Source organism: Cydia pomonella, chromosome 21 (assembly GCF_033807575.1).
Source record: "Cydia pomonella isolate Wapato2018A chromosome 21, ilCydPomo1, whole genome shotgun sequence".
NCBI lineage: Eukaryota > Metazoa > Arthropoda > Insecta > Lepidoptera > Tortricidae > Cydia > Cydia pomonella.
Window position 1 is genome coordinate 13,063,071 of NC_084723.1, and position 19,094 is coordinate 13,082,164.

General features: G+C 37.2%; 1 protein-coding gene across 2 annotated transcripts in view; it reads left to right on the plus strand.

Annotated features, from left to right (window-relative positions):
- The window catches only part of LOC133529722 (complexin), a 552,838-nt gene that overhangs the window by 32,729 nt on the left and 501,015 nt on the right, over nt 1-19,094 (plus strand). Inside the window, exon 2 of one of the 2 annotated variants that reach the window (XM_061867520.1) lies at nt 3,439-3,471. The exons of the other annotated variant lie outside the window; for it this stretch is intronic. The gene's annotated coding sequence lies outside the window, so the exon portion shown is untranslated. The remainder of the gene's footprint in view (nt 1-3,438; nt 3,472-19,094) is intronic. 2 annotated transcript variants of the gene reach the window in all.

The window sequence follows — 19,094 nt, forward strand, 5'->3', positions numbered from 1 at the left end:
GTTATTGGGAGGCTGGAGAAACTTATTCCAAGAGTTTTTCAGAATTTATGTACTGTATACCATTTGATATTTACCAGTCACTTTTCGAAGAAAGAAAACATTGTGAGGGAACTGGACTAATCCCAATTACCTCTAGGTCAGAAGGACAGAATAGATGGCAGTGGTTTTTGTAAAAACTAGTACTTATGAGAATTCTTAGGATTACTTGATAACCGGACCCCAGGCTCCCAAGAGCGATGGCAAAAATATATGTAGTTGAATTAGTACAGTTCGTAATCATAAACGAATGCGCCCGAAAATCATGGGACGTTGGGACCATTATTGTGTGGTCATTAAGTCCCCTTTTATGATCTATCTAGAAAGTAAGTCAATGGTAGAAATCAATCCTCATTGAGTGTAAGCAAGTGTTTGAAATGAAACATCGGTGTTCCATTTTGAGGGTATCTGCTGACTTGGTTCGTGCGATAAGGTTTCTTCTCGTTGAACTTTTCCTTGAAAAACATAAATATAAATTATACCCGTGAAGATGGATATTTTGTACTAATTTAATACGGTTCGTGTGGGTAATTATACTATGGCAAACCATTAATAGTAATAGAAAAAGACGCAAAATATAGGTTTATGTTTTTATTCAGTTGTCGGACGTCATACTGTCAACATCTGAGGATGCCTCGTAGAGAGGAGAAACATGTGTCGAGTTTTGGGCTTTTAGCTGTGGTTTGTTATATTTGCGTATTTATTTTTGCGGTGGGAGGGTGGGAACATGAATTGCATGTAAAAATACGCAAGTAAGTATAACGGGTTGGCACTGATTGGGTAGCACGTTATCTGTCCGCGGATGAGTAATGTTTTTGTTTTAATTTTTATTTAAATTTAAAGTATGTATGAGAGTAACGCGCCAATATTTTTCGAATTTGTCTCCTTTTTCTACTGATGAAAGTTTACTAGGCGTTTTAATACAATAGTCCACTTAGTCACAATTGTTTCAACTATTTAGTTCAACAACATTTAATTGTTTATATAGCAAATTTAATGTTAAAGGAAAGGCACAAGTTTTCTGTCCCTGGTGTGAAATGGTAATTGCTATTATTAAAGCGTTATTCAAACAACTTACTCGACAATTTTTCCATACTATAATGATCGTAAGCATAAAAATAAAATACGAAATAATTAATAATAGTAATAAGCTCACTCCATACATCAGTTTCTTACCAAAACACTTATTTTTTTCGTTAAAGGTCTTTCAAAACTAATAGGGGTACTTATTCAACAAACATTTTTTGATAAAGTGAATATATTCGGAGATAATCGCTCCGAAAGAAAAAAAAAAGTGTCCCCCCCTTTAACTTTTGAACCATAGGTCAAAAAAATATTTAAAAAATCGTGAAAGTAGAGCTTAAGAAAGGCATTAAATGAAAACTATAGCGGACATGATCAGTTTAGCTGTTTTTGAGTTATTGCAAAAAGTTTCCCCTTCATAGTAAAAAGACGTACCATCCACATTTCATCCCTTGGAATAATCGACTATACTTTAAGCTCCAGTTTAGCTTATTGTGATGGAAGAGTAACTACGGAACCCTACTCTGAGCATAGCCCGATATGCTCTTGGCTGATTTTTTTCTTTATGTCGTAAGTGACAATGGAAATTATGGAGGAATTATTGAGCACGGCCAGCACATAGTGTGTATGGCCAGCTTTAATCATCTGCAGGGCTACGATAATATTAATGCTTACACGGGCAGATATTGGTCCTAAACAATAGGTTGTTTGATTAGGTAAAGGTAGAATAGGCTACGCGTTGTAAATTTTGATAGACGATGTTGTCATAGGCCTACGGAAGGTGGAGGTAAGGAAATAAATCTCCATGTACCAAAAAGTGTCATCAAAAAACCTTAAATAGGTGGCGCTACAATACCTAGAATACTTGAACAAAAAAATCAAATCACAGACAGCGCACTTCACTCCGTCAATAGCGCCTAGGTTCTTAGCTACTCTAGCGCTACTCTGGAGAATACTATTATTTATAGCTGACAGCTGGACAATTTTGTAACAGTTCTACCATAAGAGATGTCACTCCTCTTAATTCCACACTCCATACATAGGCCTAAGACAACGATCATTTATTATGTACGGCCTCCTAGCCCAGTTGGTATGCTAGTTAACCTGTTTGCGAAGCAGGAGGCCCCAAGTTCGAATCCTGGTAAAGGCATTTATCTGTTTGTTTATCACAAATATTTGTTATTGAATAATGGATGGGTTCTATCGGCCCGATTCGAAGAATGAGATACGATAACGATAAGTTCAGCCCGCGTAGCCAACGTGCATATCGTTCATGCTCCGTGGTCAACGAAATGCAACTGTCACAGTCGCACTAATATGGAAGAGTGATAGAGAGAGATGATTACGATACGCTACGGAGCGTTAACGATTGTAACGCTGGCTACGCGGCCTGGTTTAGATAAGTTTTCATTTAGATATCGTTTGTATGTCGTATAATAAATTGCTCGCATAGAGTGTAATCAATTAATCATAAACTACGACGAATTCTCGGTAAGCGAATACAAGAACAGGTAGCAAAAGGTCAGATTACATCAAAAGGTTTAAAAATAATTAAGATATTAAAATAAACAAAGCATTCCGGCCAAGCGGGAAATCGTCCCCTCCCACAGGTAACATGTATCGACGGATCAGCCCTCCCCACACCACCCTTTCCCACCTTTTAACCCCTTCCGCCAGGGTTGGCAATATTCGTTTTGAGTTTCATTTGCAGTTCAGTGGGATTGAAGAACACAATGATATTTCTTGAGCTTAATAAAATGATTACGATAGCACGAAAATAATGTACTGTAATTTTTCAGTATTGGGATATTAATAAAAAAAATCTCCAATATTACGTTGAACATCTTTTGAGTATTGTTTATTAATTCCGTTTTGAATTCAGACACCAACAAACAAACAAACATTTATTCAGCAAATAGGCCACAGGGGCACTTTTACTACTCAAATTTTTACAATCATAAAAATAACAAAATACATTACAAATATGGAATTAATTAAATATGAGATACTTTATTAAAGATGTATACAGTAAATATATAATATAAATAAATAAATAAATATTATAGGACATTATTACACAAATTGACTAAGTCCCACAGTAAGCTCAATAAGGCTTGTGTTGAGGGTACTTAGACAACGATATATATATAATATGTCAATATTTATAAATACATAGAAAACACCCATGACTCAGGAACAAATATCCATGCTCATCACACAAATAAATGCCCTTACCAGGATTTGAACCCGGGACCATCGGCTTCATAGGTAGGGTTAGTGACCCACTAGGCCAGAGCGGTCGTCAAAATATGTATAAAATGTTTTTATTTCATGATGAAAATTTCATATGTATTAATGTCGAAATTATTTTGCTTTCAGGTAAATATCAGCAGGCCAATCCATTGCTTTCGGGTCAGTATTTTTTAGTTTACGGGAAATAAAATATTATCTGTGTTTTTTCATGTAGGTAATCCATTATTTTATATGCTTTAATTATTACAGTAAGCAAGTGTCATGAAAAGTCATTGGAGTTTTTAATACAAGGCAAGATAAACTGAAATAAATGTCATATACAGGGCCCGTACCTTTCATGCCGTTGACAGAAAAATGATGTCACGCTACATAGAGTATGATTCCAATTAGTATTTTCGTAATAATTAATCATTTATCAACCTCTTTAGGTAAGTTATACATATACTTGACAATCAGTACAGAAACTTCTAACTGACATTCATATTGTTGTCACTCAAATAAATAATACATATTTTTTATTTTTAACAGCGTAACAAGCTTTTATTCTCGTAACAAGTATTTATTTTGATACCTGTCAATTAGTAAGTTATCTTTTGTAGTATTGTAAAACAACTCCCTGTATTTTAAATTACGTCATTTTTGCGTCAACGGCATGAAAAGTACGGGCCTTGGTCATATACTAAGAAAAAGTGACCAAGACCTCCAGTGCCCCAGGCAGTATTGGTTCTAATAGTATTGATTGGCAGCGCCATCTCTCTCGCTAGCTCGGTATCACCTGATTTGATCCAGTTAGAAGGTATGAACCATACTGTTATACCTTAGGAGTGGCTAGGGGGCACCATAAGCCTTCTGTAAGAAATGCATATACTTGAAAAATTCGATCAATGCTGCCGTGACCCCGGTGGCTGAGTGGCTCAGGCACCTGCCGCGATAGCAGAGGACGCTGGTTCGATTCCAGCCTGGGGCACTGGAGGCCTTAGTCACTTTTTCTTAGTATATGGCATTTATTTCAGTTTATAATTTATATAGTAGTGTTTCTACTTCAAATATAAACAAATTATAAAATGTTTTATTGAAAATAATTTAATTTGTTCTAATACTTCTAATAGTACAAGGTAAAGATGTTAGTGAGCAATGTTTTTTACTAACTAATATTCATACTCATACTCGAAGCGCTAGTGGCCTAGCGGGAAGAGCGTGCGACTTCATCATTTGATATTTACCAGTCGCTTTTCGGTGAAGGAAAACATCGTGAGCAAACCGGACTAATTCCAATAAGGCCTAGTTTACCCTCTGGGTTGGAAGGTCAGATGGGAGTTACTTTCGTAAAAAGTAGTGCCTACGCCAATTCTAGGGATTAGTTGCCAAGCGGACCCCAGACTCCAATGAGCCGTGGCAAAATGCCGGGACAACGCGAGGAAGAAGAAGATTCATACTCATACTCATCTTTTTTAATTACCGATTTTTATGGACAAGAAACTTGGCTAGTTTATTAATGATACTTTAATTTTGTCTTTGATTATGTAAATATTACAAATATGCATAATGTAATTTTTTTTACATTTATTAACTTATATACATATTATTTTATCCTTCTTTAATACACATATTGTTTTTTTTCTGTAATCTCTTAATATAATCAATACAAAAAATGCCTCTTATTATTATTTTTAGTATTTATGTACTCAAATACAAAATTAAAAAATCTTTTATAAACTCGCCAAACTTAGTGTCCTTCATTATTAAATTAAAATCACTAATTAAATAAATTAATGAGTATGAGTATGAATATGAGTTGAATTTTATTGCTAATGTCGACTTCATAGCTCGCTAACGTCTTACCGTGTGATAAGAAATCCAATGCATAGTCATTAATCAAACATCAAACAAGTACTTATAACATACTTACTCTTTTATTTATTTAAAATTAATTTAAAATTTGATTCAGGCAACAAGGCCCATATTACAAATACCTTACAGACTAACATACATATATATTTTATAAAATTACAACTGAACACTATTTAGGCGACAAAACGGCGTGGCTCCGTTGAATCGGCTGCTCTTGTGTCGGATTCGGCAGTTTGCCCCGGAACCTCCGAAACACCTGATCTTCTCCCATCCTTTCGAGGAAATAATAGGAGGAGGATTTCTTGTATTCATCATAAGCGAATAATAAGACTGCATCCTTGGTTCTTTCATACCCTCTCTCATCTGGAGGTATGATATGCCTTACCATCCCTTCTTTGGGATTCTTGGCGGTTTCAAATGGCCGCCCGTGATACGGGCGGGTCTATTTAGCGCCCTTCATTGGGCTATGGCTTCTGGCTGCTGTGGTCAGCCAATTGTGTTGGCCTGTCATGGCTTAGTTGGATTTTTTCGTAGGCCAATCTGCGGCGACTGCTATTAATAGTTATTGACTACTATATAGTAATTGGTCACTCCTAACAAATCGGAAAAAAACAAACCAATTGAAATCTGTTAAGAGTGGCCAATTACTATTAAGTGACCAATCAGTATACTCGTAGCAGGCATCTTATACAGGTTGTTAATTTAATCACCTGCAATAATTTACGGCCTGAATATATAGGTCATACTGAGCAACTTTTACTATGCGACCAACTCCGAAATCGCGAAAAAAAAAAATTACTCTTCCATAGAAAATGTCAAGGTCAGACAGCCAAAATGTATGAAACAGCCAATATCTATTTAGCGATTTCGCTGTTGGTCCTATAGTAAAAGTTGCTCAGTATGACTTATATATTTACCCCGTAAATTATTGCAGGTGACTAAATAAACTTGCTCTATAATATTTTTATTCCGTAGAAAATTATTGTAATACTACGGCAGTGCCAACCCTAGCCCAGAAAGGATTCTCAAACTTGTTTCTAAAGATTTGCAGACTGTCTCTTCCGCCTGACTTACGCCGCCGTTGTTTTCAAACTGTGATAATTGGGATAGACTGGGGATTTGCGATATTATTTAATGAAATTGTTATATCCAAAGAAAGTTTTAGGCACACTTTATTAAGGGTAAGTTTAAACCTTTCATTTAATATAATGCTTTATGCTACGGATCATGAGAGTTTGGGGTCCGCTTGGGAGCTAATCCAAATATTGGCGTAGGTACTAGTTTTTATGAAAGCGACTGCCGTCTGACCTTCCAATCCAGAGGCATTATTGAGATTAGTCCAGTTTTTACATGTTTTCCTTCACCGAAAAGCTGCTGATAAATATCAAATTATTTATCACATACTAATAGATAATAATAATTCAGCCTACATACATCCCACTGCTGGGCACAGGCCTCATTGCTTTGAATTGCTTGTAAATTGTCGAGCAATACAATTTTCGTCAGTCGCGACACCTGAGACATCTAGTGTCAAGTAGCGGTACTAATGATTCCATGATTCTGCTACTTGATGTTAGATGTCGACTACGTAAATAATAAGCGTTTTGGTAACAAAACTGATGTTATGGAGTGAGCACTCTCGGCCCGATTCGAAGAATGATTAAGACACGTTTAAGATCTTGGAAAGATCTTTAAAAAGACCGATAACTAAATGGACATGTCATAATTGACGTTTATATCGATTCTTCTGTAAAACCAATAAGATCTACGATATTTCTAACAATAAAGTGACATTGGTTGCCGGAATCGAGCTGCTTCTGTCAATTATACGACACACAAACGATATCTAAATGAGAACTCATCTAAACCAGAATTTATCGTTAGCCCTTTACCAGGCTAAGGGATATATATTTCCCACATGCGGCTCTTCAAACATGTGTTCAATTGTCGATGTGTAAGACCGACATTCGATTGTCATTTTTGAACTGTCAGCCTGGTAAAGGGTTAAAGTATCTCATTCTTCGAATCGAGCCGTCTGTACTTTGTCTCTATGCTCAAAGTAACATAATATAAATGAGTCTACAGACTAGTAAACTCATCTCTACGCTACATTTGTACGTGAGATGAACTTTATGTATATTTAGTTTGCTTCTTGTCAAGTTTGTAGCGTGTTCAAATATACCTCGCTTTGAGGAGATGTTACCACAGACCACTAACGTACACCGACTAGATGCAGCACAACAACTCACGATATTACGACTCGCGGACACCAACACAGATGGCACCGTAGAGACATTAGCGTTTCATCGCACTTATATGGAAGATTGATTGATCGTTCGCTACGGCACAAACGATTGGCATCTTGGCTAGGCCCTAAGTCTAGAATGTCAAGTGCTATTGGAGGTATTGAATTCAGAAATAATATGTGAGTCCGTAAATGCGTTTATTTAACTGGCCCTGTCAGTATTTATTGTAAGCTTGTTAGTTAGAGTCTTGGTTAGTATGCGTCAGTGTTGGAAGGAACTCGAGTCTATTGAGTCTGAGTTTAAAAAACTCGACTCGTTTTTACAAAACTCGGCGTTTAAAAAACTTCCAAGTCTTAAGTCCCGAGGTGAGTCATTTATTGAGTCTTTTTGAAGAGAGCTCAAAAGGACTCGAGCCTCCGAATAAAGACTCCGTCAACAATTTTATAGATTTAACCTAAATAAAAGTAAAGACATTTTGCGTTATTATATTATTTGTATGCTATTAACTAACTTATTACTCAAAAACAAAGCATTTCGAAATTTTGCAAACAAAAAATGGAGAGTTCTCTGAAAAGGACTCAAGTCCCTACAAAAGACTCGAGTCTCTAACAAGTTGACGAGTTTAGGTACACCTAATATGTGAGTCTGAAAAACTGAGTCGAGTTTCAAAGCAGAGGATTCAAAGGACTCGAGTCTTAGCCAATACTAATATGGGTTAAATATTAGAAGCTAAATTTGACTCACTTCCCGGTTTCTGATTGAGCTAATAATTTGCATATATAATATGTAAGTCGGGTGATCGGGGATTTGATGGAGACAGGAGGTGTCCATAGGAAGTCGTGATGAAACAACTCAACTTAGTTGTGTTTGTGATTTTTAGAGTTATCTCGATGAGTATTACTGGCCTGTCGTAAGAAAAGTATATCTAGCGACAAAAACTTGTACCAATTTTTTTTTAAATAAAGATATAATCAACTACCGTAACCTTACATTTTGGCACAATCAAGCGTCCACTATGAAGCTAAAAAGTGGTCACGGTTGTTCATTAAATAAGTAGTCTCAATTTTCTCCTTCGCACTCATGAAATGTTCATATACGTATTTGTACACTTCAATAATATTTTATGTGCTGTAGGTTCAGGGCGGAGGTTTTGAAAAATCGTACAGCATTTTTAGATCATTAAAGGGTTACCAAAAATTTAATTAGCAATCTTGAGGATTTTTTCTAGTGACTTCATCGATTCGAATCCAATGTTTTTGACTTTTTCGCGATAAAATAAGTAAAATCACAAACGTTGGTCTAAAACGCACTTTATGCGCATTTTTATTTTAGAGGGAACTCATGGATTACTTTTTTTTGGTACAACTTACAACAAATTATTCAAGAATGTGATATACGCGGTTTCGAGCACGCACATCTATCTCTCTCACGCTTCCGTTCAGTGAGAGTGTGAGAAGGACACGAACCTACGGGGTCTTAAATATATGTGTGGATGAAGTCAAGATATTTGTAAACGCTACGTGAATCGCAGTCTATAATTGGTAGTCTATGGATTTTACATGTGTATACATTTGTGTATAACTGTGTACATGTACGTTGTATGTTTTTCCTAGTACTTTGATCGGCTTACATAATAACAGATTTGTTGGGAGCTTATATAACATATTGATGTTTAAGAATGAATGGCCTTTTGTAGAAATATGTTATTGGGTAATAACACATTTTTCCATGAGGTTTAGAAATATTCGTTGTTTATTTACTACATGCTGTTTATTTAGCCACCTGCAATAATTTATAGGCTGAATAAATAGGTCATACTGAGCAACTTTTACTATGGGACCAACCACACAAGCGCAAAAAAAACTCTCCCATAGAAAATGTCAAGGTCAGACAGCCAAAATGTATGAAACAGCCAATTTTTTTTTCGTTATTTTGGACTCGGTCCCGTAGAAAAAGATGCTCAGTGTGACCTATATATTCACCCTGTAAATTATTGCAGGTGACTAAACAAACAACATGTATAGTAGACGCAGCTGCGAAACCGAGAGACGCCATCGAAACGACATGGCCAAGTCAGCAATAACCCAGTTGAGCAAAGTTTGGAAAAATATAAACATCAAAAACAAAACCAAGATACACCTGGTTCACTCTCTGGTTTTTTCTTTTGCGTTGCGCTGTATGGGGCAGAGACATGGACGCTCAAAGCCGTGGAAAGTCAACGCATTGATGCATTTGAAATGTGGTGCTGGCGTCGCCTACTGAGGATACCGTAGACGAACAGATCTGTTCTGAAGGACCTCAAATTGAAAACCATGCCGCGTCTATGTTGATTTGACTATGTATGTTGCGTTTATAAGACTGTTAGCTTAACAGTCTAGACGCGATTTATTTATTTAGTATAAATTCCATTTTGACACTTTGGAGAGACTTTACACCTCCAAATCTTGTTAGTATTAATGAATACTCTAATATTGAGGACCTTTTATATCTCCAGATTTAATGTTTTTTTTTTAACCATAGATAGTATACATGTCTGTTGTATTGTAGTAATTATTTATTTTAAGATTATTATAATATAATGTTTACCCAGGTATTCTTCATGTCACTATATAATGTTACTATTAATGTTGTATTGACTTATCTGCCGTCAAATGGTAAAACGCTGCAACTCGAGTTACAGCGTTAAGATTTTTTTTTTGACTAAATGATTTATATAAAGTTTTTCTATCGAACCTGGTTTTCAGATTTTTGATATCTCTTTTAATTAAGGCTGTAGAAAACCTACTGACAGACATTAACGTTTTAAAGTAAATTCGCAATTTTTAAAGGTAAATAAAAAAAAAATCGTTATAGTTTTTTTTTTCACCAAACTGTAAAAATAAATAACGCCTCGTGTGCAGAAAACATTACATTAAGCGGGTGCCCCGTAGAAAAATATAACTGACGAAATAAGGACCATCCTAGTCTAAACATATATCAGAGTAAAGTACACATATACAGACTGCCAATGTTCCCTGAAAACGGTAATATGCCAAAAATATGCCATTCCAGCGCCGATTCTGCCCCATTACACTGAGTGACGGCGTTCGATCCCATTTGCGTTCAATTTGCTTCACGTGACATTACGGTACCATAGACTACCATCGATAGACTGTGCATTATTGTTTAGCGTCTCGCTGCCCTGAAATTTTATATTAAAAGAATATATAAGATTACAGTTAAAATAAATAGTGTTAAAATATAATTATGACGACCTAGTGACCCTGCCTATGAAGCCGATAATCCCGAGTTACAATCCTGGTAAGGGTATTTATTTGTGTGATGAACATAGATATTTGTTCCTGAGTCATGGGTAAATTCTATGTCTTTAAGTATTTATATATTATCACAAGTATTTATATATTATAAATATCGTTATCTAAGTACCCACAACACAAGCCTTATTGAGCTTACTGTGGGACTTAGTCAATTTGTGTAAGAATGTCCTATAATTATTCTGTTGAAATTACCCCGTTTCTGCAGTGCGAAGGGCATGTTCGCGGACGCGAGAGTCCCTGACTTCTTCGCCATCCTGAGAGCCAGGTCGGCTGCCTTCCGGGCGAGATTGCTAGCCTCCAACAATGAAATTCTGTCACTGGTAGCTAAAGACTACAGTGACGAATTTAGCAAACACTGGCGAAAACTGCACCGGTCCGAGAACGGCCTTTTTTAGTGCATAAGTTTTGTAAATGTTTTATTTCATTGTTTTAGGTTATAAGCATTATAATTTTTTTATTCTTTACTATATTTTATGTTTTCTTTTACACCTTTTATTATGTGCATTGTAATTTATTCATTATTATTATAATATTTATTTATTTAATTATTTTGTAGACACCCCTCTTTGGGTGAAGGCTTCCTCCAGATTCAGCCACTTTAGTTAATATCAATTTGTAATTTACACGAATAGTAGTAAACGTGCACGTAATTAAACGATAAAAGAGTGATCGACTACGACACTAAATTAGGGTCTTGCCACACCTATCGGTGCGGAATCGGCAAAAGGCAATAGAAAAAAGGTTTATGTCCACGCAATAAGAGCGAAAAAGACGTTGCTCGGTTCGGTTGATGCTTTACTACGCGACGATGGGAGTTCCAATTCGTGATGGCTGGTGATTGAGCTATTTTGTATACATTATCTAGTAATAAGTGATCTGTGCGTTGTACGGTTGACATCAAAAATTCATGTCTTATTACATATAATACAGTAGATAAGGTACACAATTTACACACATAATTAACGTGGACTTTATATCTATGTATATTTGATATTAAGGTATACATCTAAACTTAATTCCGATATCGTTTTTTTCTAAATAAACTTTATAAAATTCACTGATTTTTTTACTACTTTAATTTCAAGAGTGCATTCCTGAGCTTAAATTAAGTTACTTTCTCAAAGACAGCGGTAGTCTAATTAACTCCATTTCGGAGATAATTATAAAAAATGTCTAATAAGGACCCTATAAACTTCTACACTTAGGGCTTCTTTACATATTGATTAGTGTTTAGTATGAGCTTAATTATGCATTTGCTACTGAACGCAAATAGGTAATATCTCGGACGATCGATGTTCAAAATGATATTCAAATATCAAAGTTTTAAATTTTTTGTTTAAGTTAAATAGCATATATTTTGACGACTGGCGTGGCCTAGGGGGTAGTGACTAGTGACCCTGCCTACGAAGCTGATGGTCCCGGGCTCAAATCCTGGTAAGGGAGTTTGTTCGTGTGATGAGCATGGATATTTGTTCCTGAGTCATGGGTGTTTTCTATGTATTTAAGTATTTATAAATATGTATATATTATATTTATCGTTGTTTAAGTACCCTCAACACAAGCCTTATTGAGCTTACTGTGGGACTTAGTCAATTTGTGTAATAATGTCCTATAATATTTATTTATTTATAACAGTAAAAAAAAATATTTTGCATCTACTAAAAAAAAATTGGGATACCGGTCAACAATTCGGTGTTAAATAGAATATTGGTCAAAATTTATTTCTTGTTTTTGCTTAAGTAATTTTTTGAATAATAATGTATTTATTTAATTTTTGCAGTAAAGGATTACTTAGCGAAACTGTATCGAGACTAGTATTTTATTATTTGACCTGACTTTCGAACGTAACATTACGTTCGTGGTGACAGGTAGACTACGCAGCCTCAGGTGGCGTGGCGCAAATCAGTTTAAAAATTATGATTATAGTTTTTTTTTAAAGATGTAATGTTTTGAAAAAATGTGTCCCGCCGAGTTTCTTGCAGGTCCTATATTGGGATACCCTCCTACAATCTAGGAGGGTATCCCAATATAGGACGGATAGGATTAGCCAGCCTAGCTTTATTTGACGTTCATCACGTTCAAAAGCGCATTGTAATATGCCTTATATGCCAACTTGAAAAATAAACTATCTTTATCTGTTCACTCACTACACTGCACTTCCTACCTTTTGTAATCAAACACTTCACTTGACAACTTAATATTCATTTATTACGAAACCAAATTTACCTTATAAGGGGCTGTAGAAAAATCTTAATAGCGTGAAGTAGCCGATAGAACAGCGACATCTACTGTGAAATTGGGCAACTATAAAAACTAAACATACTACATTTAACATTATGTTTCCAATTTTTTTGAATACATCATTCTTTATACATCAGTCCTCTTCCATTACACTCTTATTTAACTATATTGATCGAATGAAAACTTCTGGAACAATGTGACTCTGCTAGCGAAGTGGAGCATACTTCAATACGACTATGTCGCGTCAAGTACTCCAACTTCAGTAAGTTATTGTCCCTATTTGTACCTAGCGTAAACTATTGAAAAGTTTCCAACAGAAAATGAACTTTATCTGAAATATCATAAGATTTAAATTACAAGAGTGCTAAAATGCCGCTTGTTACGTTATATTTGGGGTCAAGAATATTATGTTTCAATTCAGTGCACGTTGCCATTACCGAAATTAGACTTTATTGTTAAGGTAGTAAAGTTGATATTTGTACTCCAGGGATAGCAATGATATCGCATCCTAGATATTATGGCGACGTGAATAATAGTGTACAAGGAATATGAACTCTTTGGTTCAACTTATAAGGTTCGTTTTACATTGGAATTGTATTACCGGGAACTTGCAGTAATGCAATGTTAGGAATAATTATGGCCTAACTTTGCATCAAGGGAATTCAGACGCTTGGTTTTGGGAATTTCTGTGAGAATTGATAATCATTTTACGTGACGTCTTTGTAGTTGGAAGCGTCCGTAAACTAGGGCGACTGCTTGTTATTTAAACAATCGAGATTTTTACCTTTAAACATTTTTATTGTTACTTAGTGCTAATGGCGACGTTGTAACTATGGGACTATCTAAATATCAACACTGATAGATGTAAAACACTTGGAATAACTAGGTTTGATGAAAAAAGTAATACTTAATTCATTTTAAGTGACAGATTACTAATAACATTTGATTTTGACATAAAAAAATGTTTTTTTTTTTAAAGTGAAATTGACCTTAAGAGTCCTTATTCCTACAGACGAGCGTATTTTGTAAAATGCTTCCTTTTTCATTCAAGATTACGACGTAACTATTAGTATTTATTCAAAAACTGATAACGTACTTAAATAATCGTTTCCTAAACTAGGGGCTCCAACAGTTCAAATTTTCATTTTCTCTTTTAAACCTCTTTTTTAATGAGGTTTTTTGGGAGTCTTTTCCAAATTTTGCAGTGAGATGTGGCGTTTCGGTTCTCAATTTTGCTATAAACAAGAATCATTTGGTACATGAATGACTACAATTTGATTCAACATATCTCGTACGAGGGGCTGGAATGATTAACAATCGAAGATTCATTTGAAAAAACTGATAAAATACCTTCCGAGTTTTCTTCATTTTTTTGGCGAAAACAGGGTTTTATTATATTTTATTTCCGCAAATTATACGCATATTTTGCTTTAAAAATAATATTATAGCAAACTGTAACTTTATGTTAACCTATAAAAAAAAAATCGTAACTATGGGACCTACATTGCCGTAAATTTATATTTTTTTAAAACACGTATAAATTACTATAAATCACGCAGCAGCGACGCCCCGCTCTCAGTCCGCGCGGAGCGCGCTTAGAGGACGGACCTGTGCTCGATTGTCAGGCATTCGTTGCGATCGTAATCAGCTACGGAGTTCCGAGAAGTGCTATATACTGCGATTAGAAAATCTTAATAAAAGTTCATTTTTTACAGTATGCCTAACAGACTCGCTTATTGATGGATTTTCAGTGTAACTTTTTTTTTAATACTAAGTCGATGGCAAACAAGCATACGGCCCGCATATGTACGCCTGCAACTCCAGAGGAGTTACATGCGCGTTGCCGACCCTAACCCCCTCCCGCCCCTCGTTGAGCTCTGGCAACCTTACTCACCGGCAGGAACACAACACTATGAGTAAGGTCTAGTGTTATTTGGCTGCGATTTTCTAAAAAACGCATTTTCACTTGAAATTACGTTAGGGTTTGCATTATTATTTTTGACCCGGATGAAGTCCAAGTTCTCATGATGGAGTCAGGAGTTGGTCACCAGAACTCCTAATCTACTCATTATAATTCCATCGTGTTTGGGCTCAACAGAGTTGCCCTGATGAGCACCTTCAATCTAGATGAGGTCCAGGGTCTCATGATGGAGTCAGGAGCTGGTCACCAGAACTCCTAATCTACTCATCATAACTCCATCGTGTTTGGGCTCAATAGATTTGCCCTGATGAACACCATCGATCTAGATGAGGCCCAGGGTCTCATGATGGAGTCAGGAGTTGGTCACCAGAACTCCTAAACTACTCATCATAACCTCATCGTGTTCGGGCTCAATAGATTTGCCCTGACGAGCATCATCAATCTAGATAAAGTCCAGGGTCTCATGATGGAGTCAGGAGTTGGTCACTAGAACTCCTAATCTACTCATCATAACTCCATCGTGTTTGAGCTCAATAGAGTTGCCCTGACGAGCACCTTCAATCTAGATGAGGTCCAGGGTCTCATGATGGAGTCAGGAGCTGGTCACCAGAACTCCTAATCTACTCATCATAACTCCATCGTGTTTGGGTTCAATAGAGTTGCCCTGACGAGCACCATCAATCTAGATGAGGTCCAGGGTCTCATGATGGAGTCAGGAGCTGGTTACCAGAACTCCTAATCTACTCATCATAACTCCATCGTGTTTGGGCTCAATAGATTTGCCCTGATGAACACCATCGATCTAGATGAGGCCCAGGGTCTCATGATGGAGTCAGGAGTTGGTCACCAGAACTCCTAATCTACTCATCATAACCTCATCGTGTTCGGGCTCAATAGATTTGCCCTGACGAGCATCATCAATCTAGATAAAGTCCAGGGTCTCATGATGGAGTCAGGAGTTGGTCACTAGAACTCCTAATCTACTCATTATAATTCCAACGTGTTTGGGCTCAAAAGATTTGCCCTGATGAGCACCATCGATCTAGATGAGGTCCAGGGTCTCATGATGGAGTCAGGAGTTGGTCACCAGAACTCCTAATCTACTCATCATAACTCCATCGTGTTTGGGCTCAATAGATTTGCCCTGATGAACACCATCGATCTAGATGAGGTCCAGGGTCTCATGATGGAGTCAGGAGTTGGTCACCAGAACTCCTAAACTACTCATCATAACCTCATCGTGTTTGGGCTCAATAGATTTGCCCTGACGAGCATCATCAATCTAGATAAAGTCCAGGGTCTCATGATGGAGTCAGGAGTTGGTCACTAGAACTCCTAATCTACTCATTATAATTCCAACGTGTTTGGGCTCAAAAGATTTGCCCTGACGAGCACCATCGATCTAGATGAGGTCCAGGGTCTCATGATGGAGTCAGGAGTTGGTCACCAGAACTCCTAATCTACTCATCATAACTCCATCGTGTATGGGCTCAATAGAGTTGCCCTGACGAGCACCATCAATCTAGATCAGGTCCAGGGTCTCATGATGGACTCAGGAGTTGATCACCAGAACTCCTAGTCTATTCATCATAACTCCATCGTGTTTGGGCTCAAAAGAGACCCTGAACATCATCTAGATTGATGGTGCTCGTGAGGGCAAATCTATTGAGCCCAAACACGATGGAGTTATGATGAGTAGATTAGGAATTATGGTGACCAACTCCTGACTCCATCATGAGACCCTGTACTTCATCTAGATCGATGGTACTCGTCAGGGCAAATCTTTTGAGCCCAAACACGATGGAATTATAATGAGTAGATTAGGAGTTCTGGTGACCAACTCCTGACTCCATCATGAGACCCTGGACTTCATCTAGATCGATGGTACTCGTCAGGGCAAATCTTTTGAGCCCAAACACGATGGAATTATAATGAGTAGATTAGGAGTTCTAGTGACCAACTCCTGACTCCATCATGAGACCCTGAACATCATCTAGATTGATGGTGCTCGTGAGGGCAAATCTATTGAGCCCAAACACGATGGAGTTATGATGAGTAGATTAGGAATTATGGTGACCAACTCCTGACTCCATCATGAGACCCTGGACTTCATCTAGATCGATGGTACTCGTCAGGGCAAATCTTTTGAGCCCAAACACGATGGAATTATAATGAGTAGATTAGGAGTTCTGGTGACCAACTCCTGACTCCATCATGAGACCCTGGACTTCATTTAGATCGATGGTACTCGTCAGGGCAAATCTATTGAGCTCGAATACGATGGAATTATAATGAGTAGATTAGGAGTTCTAGTGACCTACTCCTGACTCCATCATGAGACCCTGGACTTCATCTAGATTGATGGTGCTCATCAGGGTAAATCTATTGAGCCCAAACTCGATGGAGTTATGATGAGTAGATTAGGAGTTCTGGTGACCAACTCCTGACTCCGTCATGAGACCCTGGACCTCATCTAGATCGATGGTGTTCGTCAGGGCAAATCTTTTGAGCCCAAGCACGATGGAATTATAATGAGTAGATTAGGAGTTCTGGTGACCAACTCCTGACTCCATTATAAGAACCTGGATGGACTTCATTCGGGTCAAAAATAATAATACAAACCCTAACGTGATTTCAAATAACACTGAAACTCTATAGCACTAATGTGCGCAAACGATTGGCATCTTGACTACGCAGCATGGGTGCGTAGCCACCATGCCAATCGATACGACAACGAAACACTATCTGTCTCTCTCTCGTACTAATATGCACAAACGGTTGGCATCTTCGCTGGGCAGCATGGGTGCGTAGCCAACATGCCAAACGTTTACGATACGACAAGGAAACACTATCTGTCTCTCTATCGCACTAATATGCGCAATCGATTGGCTTCTTGGCTAGGTATCATGGGTGCGTAGCCAACATGCCAATCGTTTACGATACGACAACGAAACACTACTCTCTCTCTATCGCACTAATATACGCAAACGATTGGTATTTTGGCTAGGCACTAAGCAAGTGTGTGGCCAACATGCCAATCGTTTACGATACGACAACGAAACACTATCTGTCTCTCTATCGCACTAATATACTTTATTTATACCTGCAGTCATTTAGTAACTTCTTCATTTTCCATTGGTGTGAAAGAGACAGAATAAAGAGCAAGGGTTATAGTACACTCTGTAGTCTGTACACTTAGTAGTAGTGTACATAAAAAAAAAAACTACTGTGCATATACAATAAAATAAAGAGTGCCCATATGATATCATATGACACTAAAATTAATGTTGCTTGAAATTATATTGAAAACTATCAAGATTATTCTAGTCTGCATTGAAACGCGCGTCGCGTTGCCGGCGCTCGCGTACCGAGCGCCAACGCCATCTATCGAGCGTTATTTCGTGAAATCGGAGAACGCTCCAAGGATTAAGGGCTCTTAACTCTTCTAACATTTCCTTCTTTTGGCCTCAGAAATGCGTGGTTAAAATATTTCGGGTTCCGCGTGTTACACAGTGTATAATTATAATACATAAATAATTAAAAACATAGAAAACACCCATGATTCACGAACAAATATCAGTGCTCATCACACAAATAAATGCCCTTACCAAGATTTGAACCCGGGATCATCGGCGTCATAGGCCGGGTCGCCACCCACTGTCTATAGGCCAGATAGTTTGGTTATAAATATCTTAAAATGTTAAGCAGACGCTGACATATTTGGCACAGGCTAGTAAGTTTAAACCTTTGAATGAACATGGAAGCATGAAGGGTGCTTTTTAAGCGTATAATGTTATAGCGTTTGAACTTTATATGTGAACTGTAATGTATGTATCGATTGACATCTCATTTGTGATAATCGGCTTAGAGGTTGCAATGATACCGTAAAAGATACGAAGAATCATAAATATATATCATATTTTTAATATATACAATACAAATATGTTTTTATAACTTATAATGTTATTTACAATAACAGTATACATAACGGATATATATACGGTGGTCTTACTATAACTTAGCTTAAATCTAAAATAGGCCTCAGAGGTATTGTACCAAGGATGCTGGCAGCATTTCCTCGTTGTATCAATGCTGATTGCGGTACAACGAGGAAATGCTGCCAGCATCCTCCTACGTTGTGCGAGGAAGGCACCAGCTCTTGGGTCACCAGTTACGTCAAGCAGATGTTTCGCCATTTCTACAAAA